Raw genomic sequence first — 12,488 nt, 5'->3', positions numbered from 1 at the left:
CTTCAAAGTAGCCACTGTTTACCTTGATGATGCTTTGCACGTTATTGGCATTATCTTAACCAGGTTCATGAGGTAGTCACCTGGAATGCTTTTCAATTAACAGATGTGCCTCATCAAAAGATAATTAGTGGACTAGTTTCTTGCCTTCTTAATGTGTTTGAGATCAAACAGTAAATACAGTAAAACATACAGTAAAAACTGTAGCAATCCAAATGACAGCCCATCATGGGGGAAGCTATAGCCTAAAGGTTAGTGAAGCAGCTTTGGGACCAGAAGGTTGCCCGTTTGATTCCCTAGACCAGCAAGAATGGCTGAAGCGCCCTTGGATAAGGCACCTAAACCCCAACTGTTCCCCAGGCTGCCCATTTCTGTGGGTATGTCAGGATCCTGTTGTATGTCACTCTGGATAAGAGCATCTGCTAAATGCCTGTAATGTAATCATCACTTTATGACATAGAGTGTCTTTTTATTAATAAAAATCACTGAATTAGGAGGTGTGTCCAAACTTTTGACTGATACTCCCCACACTTCAGTATAAATAAGCTACCTCATCAAACTTATACAAATACAACCATATACCGTTAGGAAAGAAGGTTGTGAGTTTAAATCCAAATACCGCCAAGCTGCCACTACTGGTGCCTTCAGCAAGGCCCTTAACTCTCAACTGCTCAGTTGTATAAATGAGTGCTCAGTTTTATAAAGTTGTCTACCAAATGCCGTAACTGTATTCATTCAAATACAGAAGGTTTTACAATTACTGTATGTGACTCATTGGCAGGTTAGCTCCTACACTCATCATGAAAATAGCAAGAATAGCCAATATAACAGTGCAATCATGTCTTATTTTTTTTCTTCTTGTTTGTACTGATGTTGACAGCAAAGAAACACCCCATTATCTGGAAGTGCAATACTTAACAAATTATTGGTAATAGATTGAGTTGATATCTAATTTTTAGATATCTAATCTAAACATGGGAGTGATTTTAATGGCAGAAGACTTTGTTAGAAAATATTAGAAGTAACATCCTTACCCTATTTGACAACTGAATTACCAATCCACAAAAATTCACCACAGTAAAACTTTCGTAGTGTTCAAGATTACATAGAGAGGCAAGGTTAATATCTGTAGCTTTTATGAAATTGTTTGTTTGTTAAAATTCCTATACATTTAATGTGAGATCCTGGCAGCTAATTTCCTGGGAAATTTTTTTTCTCTGTGTTTCTTTGCTAATGATATTCTTTAGCGACCATATCCGTTTGGGTCTCCTGCTCCTTTGGACTGCTCTTTATTGTTGGTCTGGCCCATTCTGTACAGTGTGCTAGCCAGGTTGTGCATCTGACATGTGCCAAACTGGCAGCCTTTGGATGGTGCGCGCCTCCTCAGCAATCTGGCCTGAGCACTGCAAATGAAATAAATGCGACATGCTATTAAAATGATATCTTGAGATTGATCTAGAGGTACAATAGTTTAAATCAGGGCTTTTCAAAGTGTGGGGCACGCCTCCCCTAGGGGGCACCAGAGTTCTTCAGGGGGGCGCGCAACGTGAGGAAAAATAAACCAGAATAAGTTACTATTGCGGACATTTAGCGAACTTCAGCTAGCCTTTGCCAGAGACAAAATGGATCAATTTTTAGTACCTAAAGCTACAGTGAGTGAGGAGACAGAGTCTGGACCAAGCAAAAAAAGAAGGAAGTATGACCACGATTATTTAAAGTTTGGATTTTCATGGACTGGATCTGAAGATGCTCCACTGCCACAGTGTATTGTCTGCCAAGAGGTGTTAGCTAATGATGCTATGAGATGTTTAAAATGTGTAAAACAAGATTTAAAAAAAAAAAAAGCACAGATGTTTAAAATGTGTAAAAAAAAATGTCTTTAAAAAGCACAGATGTTTAAAATGTGTAAAAAAAAGATGTCTTTAAAAAGCACAGATGTTTAAAATGTGTAAAAAAAGAGGTTTTAAAAAAGCACAGATGTTTAAAATGTGTAAAAAAAAGAGGTTTTAAAAAAGCACAGATGTTTAAAATGTGTAAAAAAGATGCTTTTAAAAAGCACAGATGTTTAAAATGTGTAAAAAAAGGTTTTTAAAAAGCACAGATGTTTAAAATGTGTAAAAAAAGAGGTTTTTAAAAAGCACAGATGTTTAAAATGTGTAAAAAAAAGAGGTTTTAAAAAAGCACAGATGTTTAAAATGTGTAAAAAGAGGTTTTAAAAAGCACAGATGTTGTGTAAAAAAAAGAGGTTTTAAAAAGCACAGATGTTTAAAATGTGTAAAAAAGAGGTTTTGAAAAAGCACAGATGTTTAAAATGTGTAAAAGAGGTTTTAAAAAGCACAGATGTTTAAAATGTGTAAAAAAGATGTTTTAAAAAAGCACAGATGTTTAAAATGTGTAAAAAAAGATGTTTTAAAAAGCACAGATCTTTAAAATGTATAAAAAAGAGGTTTTAAAAAAGCACAGATGTTTAAAATGTGTAAAAAGGATGTTTTAAAAAGCACAGATGTTTAAAATGTGTAAAAAAAGAGGTTTTAAAAAGCACAGATGTTTAAAATGTGTAAAAAAAAAGATGTTTTAAAAAAAGCTCATATTTTTAAAATGTGTAAAAGAAAAAAATTAAAATGTGTACAACAACCATTTTTTTAAATACGAATTGAACATTAAGTATAGCAACACCAAAAATTGTAGGGGGGGGGGGGGCGCTGTTGTTTATTTGCTCTCTGGGGGGGGCTGACTCTCCCACGCTTTGAAAACCCCTGGTTTAAATGATGCAGACAATAAACTATACAGTAATTTCTGAGCAAAACCCTTGTGTTGATTACCTAATGAAGATTTACAGTTGTACTTGAATTAGTTCTTACAATGCTGGATTCAAAGGAACAGAGAGTTCATTTGAAACTGTAAGTGTTCACTGAACACTACAATGGCTTCTAATCGGTATAATTAATGTAACAGTGGGTATTTCCTGTGTAATTTATTTGCTAAGTCTTTGAAAGAACAACAAAGCACTTACTTCTTGGATTGCATGAGGATGCTTTGCAAGAGCATATTAGATGTTGATGGCATATGTGCTGTTTCTGAGTGTGTAAATGTAGAGTGCATCTCCACAGCTGGGTCAAGCGATGGCACAATATCTGACATCTGTATGCTGTTTTCTAGCAAGAAGGCATCTGTGTTTGGTCTGTAAAAAATGAACATTGGTGTCATGTTGCATCTCTCTATAAAGCAGATTCTCTGCCTTCCAAGAGCTGCTGCTGTAATCATAAAGACAGTGGTCATCCAAACACTTGTATTCACAATATATTCATAAAGAACATAATTAAAGTAATGGTTTATAATCCAAGTCTCAGGTGGAGACGAAGGGTTCCTTTTTGAACCATTTTGGTTCCTCACAAGGTTTCTTCCATTAGACATCCAGATGTAGATTTAGATCCATTATGAGCAAGCCAGAGGTGAGCGTGGCAAGGCTCATAATGGATGTAAATCTACATCTGGATGTCTAATGGTAAATAAAATTGAATTGAACTCTGTGTACACACCTGTGCTTGTGTTGGAAAGCCATGGCTGTTGTCATAGGCATTAAGAGCAATGGTATCACAGTTATTGCAATGACACAATGACCTGAAAGGCATAGAGTTACAAAATGCTGCAATCAGTTCTGAAAGTGATAAAGCACTGATATTTCTCAGACACACCTCACAGTTCCATACACACACAGATCTGAACCTGAAAAAGCATGCCTTTTCGTGTGTAAAACTAAAATTGCAAGCCAAAAGATGAGTCATGATAAAGTATGACTATAACTCTTATAAATTAATAATCAGTTATAACAGCATAAATTATAACAAATAAGTCCACTCTGTCCACTGCAACATCAATAACCAAAAATTATCACATGGCATGCTGGATGTGATACATAGAAAAATGAATTAGTTAAATTATCTTTGTGTCCAAAATCACTCACCTCTCCTCATTCTGCTTTCAGAGTCAGCTTGGAATGAAGGGAAGATCTTTTAAGAGGAAATAACCTGTCTTTGCAATAAGATAAATCCCCCCTTTTTAATCTTGTTCAGTTGGTAGAAACAAGACAGGTTTACAATCTGTCTGCATCTGAAGGAAGCAAAATTTATATCAGAGATGGAGACTGAGGGAGGAGTGAAAGTAGGGAGCGACCCAACTGCCCGCCTTTGAAGGTCTAATCAGATTTTTTTTCTTTGCAGGTTATTAAAGTTATCATGTACAGTGTAAAGATGTGATGTACATTCAGTAAGTATGACAATATGCCTTGATGTGAAAATCTGAAACTTTTTAAAGCATTTAAAGCATATTGGTGTAGAGAGTGACTCCAGAAGAATGTCAGTTCCTGGTGGATTGTGCTCTCTGTCATATGCTTCATGTTTTATTTAAAAAAAACCTCTCTCTTTAAAATAGTAAAATTCAGAGATAAACTACTAAAGGCTGTGAGTGATCTTTTTAAAAAGTAGAACTTAAAATATTCTAGCAAGTATAGTTGGGGTGGCTAATCTTGCCAAAATATTAGTTATGGTTGTTAACATTTTTATTTCTATATTATGTAAGTGTTCATAACAGTCTAAAATGTATATTAATGATGTAATTGTGTATGTTGTACAGCATTTCATGATACAGTACTGGGTCTGCTACATAGCAGATGTATTACTTAGAATGTGAGGTGTTCATGTACTATTGAGATACAGTTTATTTGTCCAACATGACATTGAAATCTGAAATTAATCTCATCTCATTATCTCTAGCCGCTTTATCCTGTTCTACAGGGTCGCAGGCAAGCTGGAGCCTATCCCAGCTGACTACGGGCGAAAGGCGGGGTACACCCTGGACAAGTCGCCAGGTCATCACAGGGCTGACACATAGACACAGACAACCATTCACACTCACATTCACACCTACGGTCAATTTTAGAATCACCAGTTAACCTAACCTGCATGTCTTTGGACTGTGGGGGAAACCGGAGCACCCGGAGGAAACCCACGCGGACACGGGGAGAACATGCAAACTCTGCACAGAAAGGCCCTCACCGGCCCCGGGGCTCGAACCCGGACTTTCTTGCTGTGAGGCGACAGCGCTAACCACTACACCACCGTGCCGCCTCTGAAATTAATATTGTATACAATTATAGATGATGCCAAGAAATATTGCTTTTACATGTAGAACAGGATAATATACTTCTTTAGATAAACACACCAGGTAAAATGAGCATTTATATAAGACTGATGCTCTGTCCAGTTCATTTTCATGTAATTCATTTAATTAATACACACTTTTATTTCTATGGCGGTGTTCCTTATGAACATTGTGGGAACTCATCTCATCTCATTATCTCTAGCCGCTTTATCCTTCTACAGGGTCGCAGGCAAGCTGGAGCCTATCCCAGCTGACTACGGGCGAAAGGCGCGGTACACCCTGGACAAGTCGCCAGGTCATCACAGGGCTGACACATAGACACAGACAACCATTCACACTCACACCTATGGTCAATTTAGAGTCACCAGTTAACCTAACCTGCATGTCTTTGGGCTGTGGGGGAAACCGGAGCACCTGGAGGAAACCCACACGGACATGGGGAGAACATGCAAACTCCACACAGAAAGGCCCTCGCCAGCCACGGGGCTCGAACCCGAACCTTCTTGCTGTGAGGCGACAGCGCTAACCACTACACCACCGTGCCGCCCCATTGTGGGAACTTTCATCTCAAAAACTATGATATAAGGTTATATAATGATCATACCATGAATTTTTCATCACCTCCCACTAATTTTATGAATTATTCTATCCACATTCACTGGATGTGAGCAATCACGCATTCTGACTGGCTACTCTCCTTCTAGGCTATCAGCTCATATACCATGAGTACAGAAAAACAAAATGGCAGAGTGTGTTGCTGAACCAACCGAGGACGAAATAAAAGCTCTACTCAAAAACAAAACCCCAAAAAATAAAAAAAGCAACAAAATATGGAATAAAAGTATTTGACGGTAAAAATTAATCTTTTTTATTTTTCAAGAATTATTATTATTATAGCATTTTTCTATAAATTGCTATTGTCATTTTGCCGGTTTGTTTACATTCTAAACAGAAATGATTTTGTCGGAAGTTTTGTATAAAGTTATTTATTGAGTTTGCAAAAAATAAAAATGCTCTGTTTCTCAAAATCCAGTGAATGTGGATAGAATAAAACAATTATTCCACTCAATCTCACACCTCGTCGGCTATAAACTCATGTACGACTCAATTTAGTAGATTAACTGTTAATTATTTTCATCTATTCCATTGCTTTCCATCATTAACTCGATCTGAATTTATATAACAGATTAGAATTTAATAGAATGCTTGCTCATGCATACACCCCTCCTCCTCTTCTGTCCCTTGCTTTCCAGCAGCATTTCTGGAAAAATCAATTCACTTCCCTCACCTGCCGGAAAGCCAGCTCTTAAAATGGGTAACAGCTTTCCTCTATTGCTCACTTTTTCCTGCCCCATTTTCCTCATGAGTCGTGTTATTTACCATTATCTGATCTTTATGATTGAAACATCACCGATGCTGAATGTCCCCATAATGTTCTCAAAAAAATCAGCTAGTGTCGTGAATCTCTCTGATGACATAATTTGTCAGCATTTCTCCAAGTGTAGAATAACCAAGGCCATATCTTGAATATGCAGAAATGTGGATATACACTAGTTTGTCATCTGAAACTTCCTTTGTAAAGAGGAGAACATTTTATCACTTCTTCACTCCTACGCTTGGTCACTCCTTTCCCTCCTTCATTCTATTGTGTTGTCTTCCTGCACAGGCCATCTGGAGTTATTTCCGTGTCACAAATAACATATTGTGTCATAACTGCACATATTTGGATCTGGCAACACATGCATGTGTTGGAGAATAAAACTTGAAGGCTTTAGAGTTACACGATTCATATTAAAGATGGCAGATGGCCACATCTGATATACAGTGTGTGCCACAACATTGGCTAAGCATTGGCCAATAAACAGGGTTAAAATCATCATTCTAAGCAACTGAAGAGAAAGGCAAATCTCATGATTTTCTTGTTAAGGAACCACTGATTTCTTGGATAGATTTTAAATGCTTACTCTAGAGTCACTTAGTCCAGGGGTTCCCAAACTTTTCCATGCCAAGGCCCCCCAAACAGCATTAGCTTCTGGCCAGGGACCCCCTTTGCAAACCCACAGACAATGCTACAAAATACGTATGTAAAGAAACATCAACTTTTAGAATGTTTTCTCTTACTTTTATTCAATAATTGTTACATTTGTTTAGCATAAGAATATTATTAACTAACATGCTTTCAACACAAATATTTTCGCACTGAACAATAAACTTTTCAACAAACTGTTGATAAGAACAGCACAAAAGAAATCAAACCACTCTCAATTGTGTGTGTGTGTGTGTGTGTGTGTGTGTCTGGGAGTGACAGCCGGTTTACACAAGTGGGAGGGATGGGATTGGTGGCTCCTACATATTTTGTCAACCCTGGGCTTAATCTCCATCAGTGCCATACGCATGTCATTGTCCACATGTAGACGTGCTCTGTGTTTGGTTTTGAGTACCTTTAAAGTTGAAAAGCCTGACTCACACAAGTAGGTTGTTGCAAAAGGGAGAAGGCATTTCAATGCCTTGTCAGACAAGCTGGGATAGTCCTTTCTTACATGTAGCCAGTAATTAGACAGGGGAAGAGCCTCAAAGTCCATTTTTAAATCCCCCGAGTTTGTCATCTCAATCAGTTCCTCCTGTGACTAAGTCCAGACTAGAACCGACACCGGGGGCAAAGGGGTTCCTAACCCAGTTTAAATGTGTTTTCGAGGTCAGGGAAATAGTCTTTGAAATATCCTTGGAGGTGCTCCAGGTGGGACTGGATCAATGGAGAGACGGAGCCCAAATCATCACATGACAGCAGCTCCTGGTGAAGTAGTGGCAACATTTCTGTAACTCCCTCCTGGAGCTTGTTTAACCACATCATGATCTTTTTGGAAAAAGCACACACCTTCAGGGATGTGATTTGGGGCTGGTGAAATTATCTGAAAATTTTAGCTGGGGGTCTGGGGGCCACAGGCCCCCAGCTGGTCCATGGCAGTGCCCTGGTGGGGGGACAAGGGAGGGCGAAGCCCCCCGAAGCTCCTGGGTTCTGGGGTTTTCTGACTTAAAAATTGTACTAAAATGGCAAGCAAACACACAAGAAAAAACTTGTCATGATTAACAAATTCAAGCCAATTTAATGGTCAACATGCAACTCTGAGCCCCTATAGTAAATTCAATGATTCTTAACTGACAAAAAGCCAAAACATGAAACCTAAAAATGTCATTCTAAATTAAATCATCTGCATTAGAATAAATAGAAAATTGTATAAGGAAAAACAAAATTTATACTTTCAATTACTGTAGAAGTTGAACATACCTAAATGTGCCTTTTCAAACAAACATGATGCACTGATTTCTTGGATAAATTTTAAATGCTTACTCTAGAGTCACTTAGTCCAGGGGTTCCCAAACTTTTCCATGCCAAGGCCCTCCAAACAGCATTAGCTTCTGGCCAGGGACCCCCTTTGCAAACCCACAGACAATGCTACAAAATACGTATGTAAAGAAACATCAACTTTTAGAATGTTTTCTCTTACTTTTATTCAATATTCAATAATTGTTACATTTGTTTAGCATAAGAATATTATTAACTAACATGTTTTCAACACAAATATTTTCGCACTGAACAATAAAGAATAGATAAGAATCCATCCACCATTATTTATTAAACTCTATTGCTCCTGGTAGTCTCCCGGTTTGCTTCTTATGTATGGCAACTTCTAATATTTGATTAAGTTACTGCACACCCCGTTTAGACAGGGTAACAGGATTGACACAAAAAATTAGTCATGCATAGACTACTTACCAAAACTGAAATTTTTAAGTAAATATTCTCAGATTCAGTTCATTCTGCCATCCATATAAAAGGTGAGAATATGTAGATCCTTGACAACAAATACTTTCAATAATAGCTTTTGGGAGCATTTATTTTTGTTATGTGATTAATCACGAGGCGGCACGGTGGTGTAGTGGTTAGCGCTGTCGCCTCACAGCAAGAAGGTCCTGGGTTCGAGCCCCGGGGCCGGCGAGGGCCTTTCTGTGCGGAGTTTGCATGTTCTCCCCGTGTCCGCGTGGGTTTCCTCCGGGTGCTCCGGTTTCCCCCACAGTCCAAAGACATGCAGGTTAGGTTAACTGGTGACTCTAAATTGACCGTAGGTGTGAATGTGAGTGTGAATGGGTGTCTATGTGTCAGCCCTGTGATGACCTGGCGACTTGTCCAGGGTGTACCCCGCCTTTCGCCCGTAGTCAGCTGGGATAGGCTCCAGCTTGCCTGCGACCCTGTAGAAGGATAAAGCGGCTAGAGATAATGAATGAATGAATGAATGATTAATCACGGTAACAGAACTGACACAAACCTCTGGGACAGGTACAAAAATTAACAAAAAATCGAAAAATATCTTTTCTTAATGGCATTTTCAATTTGTGACATCATATGTCCATTGTGGTTTCCACAGTCTTGTCGTTGAACATGAAAAAGTTTCAATTCCACCTTTGTCTAACATTAAGAATCATGTCTGAAAAAAAAGTCTCTTTTCAGTGGAACAGCCATTTTTGCTCATTTTCGACCCTAAGATTTGCTACAAAATGCACATTTATGAACCAAAGTAGTCAAATTTTGAAATGCAAGGTAGAACTGATAATGTTTTATCATATGAGACCATAAAAAGGTTTTAGAAATCTCAAAATGTAAACAAAACACGTCCGGACAAAAAAAAAATACGTTTTCTGTGAAATTGACTCATATACAGAACTGTACAGTGTTCACTCACTTGAGGATTTTCATATGCAAGAATAAAAATCACTTTTTCACTAAACAACATTCACAAAAAATGTGTTTGCAATTAATTGGGATCCACTGTTTTTATCATTTCAACCGCGCATCAGACCCTCGGCCAATTGAAAATGTCTTTCATGCACTTTTCTCCCTCATGAGAATTTTGAAAAGTTGGCAAGTATGTATTATTTGCACTAACATTTTAATATTGAATAAACAAATCAAAATTGTGTATAATTACCTTACATCCACGCTGTGGGAAAAGTTTTGAGCGAAAATTAAAACTAACTTCGAGTGAAAAAGGTGAAATAATCTGTGATGAAGTTGGCAGAGACTCTGAGGTAAAGTGAGAGGAGGCGGGAGGGGTCAAGCATCACTGCCGCCTCACAGACTCACTTTCCCAGGTTAAACTCCCACCACTCCCCCTCTCTCTAGCTTTTGTTTTGTTTTCACTGAGTAACCATTTTGATTTGTAAACTAGAGCCGTGATTTAAACTGCTGTTTCTTCGGACGTAACTAAAACAAACTGAAATAAAAACCGCCCCTTCTTTTCTCCTCAGAAGGTTTAGCCTCCGATGCTAACCTTTTCGCCACAGCTTTCATAGCGTGCGCATGCGCATCCAGGAAGCAACAGATGGCGCGAGGACCCATTGCCACGGCAACCTTCGTCACTCCGTCGCACGTGCAGTGACACCATCACCACTCACAGGCTTATTATGGGGAAAGAAATGAGCTGGGTTGTTTTTTCTTCTTCCCCATGTTTATTTACTTTAAAAACACACACCAAACTGATGATCAGGTGCATCTTTACGCTCGATCACGGAGGCTGCCATCTTTCAACTCTTTGTTTGAAGCGAGCTTACGTACAGCTATCTAACAAGCGCGTTCATTGGTTGTTACAGAGCGATGGGCCAATCACGTACCTCGTTTCATCTCAATGACGAATTACTGAAAGTCGGAACAAATAGGATATGAATGCGGATTTTTGAGCGAAAAATCTGAAAAAATTTTTTTTTTTAATTTTGAAGTGAAAAAAGCGGAATTCCGCGAATTCGCGGAAAAATCATATCCCTGCACCTTGTCTTGCACCTGGAGTATGTAGGCCTATGTGTCACGTGCATGCTTTGATTCAGTACATTTATGGCCCTTTTCCACTACCCTTTTTCAGCTCACTTCAGCTCGCTTCAGCTCACTTCAGCCCGACACGGCTCGCGTTTCGACTACCAAAAACCAGCATGACTCAGCTCGTTTCAGCCCTGCTTAGCCCCTAAAACTCGCACGGTTTTGGAGTGGGGCTGAAGCGAGCCAAACCGTGCCGAGTGAGGCTGGGGGCGTGAGCAGACACTCCCCTGTGCACTGATTGGTGAGGAGGAGTGTCCTCACATGCCCACACACGCCCCGCGAGCACGCTGGGATCTGTAAACACCGCAAACCCGGAAGAAGAATAATTATGAATTATGAGAATTTCTGAAGCCTTATGCGCCTCGCCTCATCTATACGCTCTTGCCAGTATCTGTTGGCGTTGTCGGTGACAACAAGCCACAGCACCAAGACCAGCAATACTAACGACTCCATGTCCTCCATGTTTATTGTTTACTATCCAGGTCGTGAGACTACCGCTTAAAAGATCACTGAATCAGTGACATACAGAGCATCGTGGACGAGTTCGCGGAGCGCAAGGCTCGTCGTATGCCCTTCAAATAATGCGCGCAGTAGGCTATTGATGTTTTATTATGAGCCATGTACAGTATGTCGCCTAATGTTTTTTTGTTTGAGTTACATGTTCGTTTGAAGGACTTAATGTACAAAATAACATAGTTGCACCCCGGAGTGTTGAAATTGGTAAACACAGTGCATTCAGTGAGGTTTGCACCGCCATCCTTTTATTTCTGACTCTTCCTGTCACCGTTGCAACCTCTGAGCGCTCATTCGTATGCCCTTCAAATAATGTGCGCAGTATAGGCTATTGATGTTTTATTATGAGCCATGTACAGTATCCTAATGTTTTTTGTTTCTGAGTTACGTGTTCGTTTGAAGGACTTGATGTACTAAATAACATAGTTGCACCCGGTAGTGTTGAAATTGGTAAACACCGCAGTTGCGGACATTTTGTAGCCTAAAATGATGTTATGATAAGCTTTAATAAAATGCCCGGTCATTTGCCCCGCCCCCGGCCCGGCTCTGACTTGTTCCGCCACTGTCACTGATGTCACTGTTTGCGCTGCTTAACGACATCACGTGACGTCCACCCACTTTCGCTAACTCCACCCAATGTGTCCACCCACTTCCAGCCAGCACGGTTCAGCGCGGTTGTAGTCGAAATGCAACTCCAACAGCCCCGCTCAGCTCGACTCAGCTCGACTCAGCACGGCACGGCTCAGCCGCGTTTGTAGTGGAAAAGCGGCATTAGATGCTGGAAAATGTCTGACATGTATGCAAGTTTGCAGATCCAGGTTGCATCAGTGAACCGATCTGCCAGCTGATGCTTTTCAGATGAGAGGAACTCTGCAACCTCCCTCCGCAGCTCATAGACACGGTTCAAAACTGCGCCCCGTGACAGCCAGCGCACGTTCGAGTGAAGCAGCAG

The 12,488-nt window shown here is 39.7% G+C and overlaps 1 long non-coding RNA gene across 1 annotated transcript in view; it reads right to left on the bottom strand.

Annotated features, from left to right (window-relative positions):
* Positions 1–7,336: 7,336 nt before the first annotated feature.
* LOC132898037 (uncharacterized) overlaps positions 7,337–12,488 on the bottom strand; it is a 95,399-nt gene continuing 90,247 nt past the window's right edge. The window contains exons 4-5 of the long non-coding RNA XR_009656443.1: positions 8,507–8,611; positions 7,337–8,200 (exon numbers count right to left, since the gene is read on the bottom strand). This is a non-coding gene — a long non-coding RNA (uncharacterized LOC132898037). The remainder of the gene's footprint in view (positions 8,201–8,506; positions 8,612–12,488) is intronic.

The sequence above is a fragment of the Neoarius graeffei genome, chromosome 14 (assembly GCF_027579695.1).
Source record: "Neoarius graeffei isolate fNeoGra1 chromosome 14, fNeoGra1.pri, whole genome shotgun sequence".
In the NCBI taxonomy this organism is placed as follows: Eukaryota; Metazoa; Chordata; class Actinopteri; order Siluriformes; family Ariidae; genus Neoarius; species Neoarius graeffei.
Note: the sequence above shows the minus strand (reverse complement) of the source record. Positions and strands in the feature narration are given on the sequence as shown.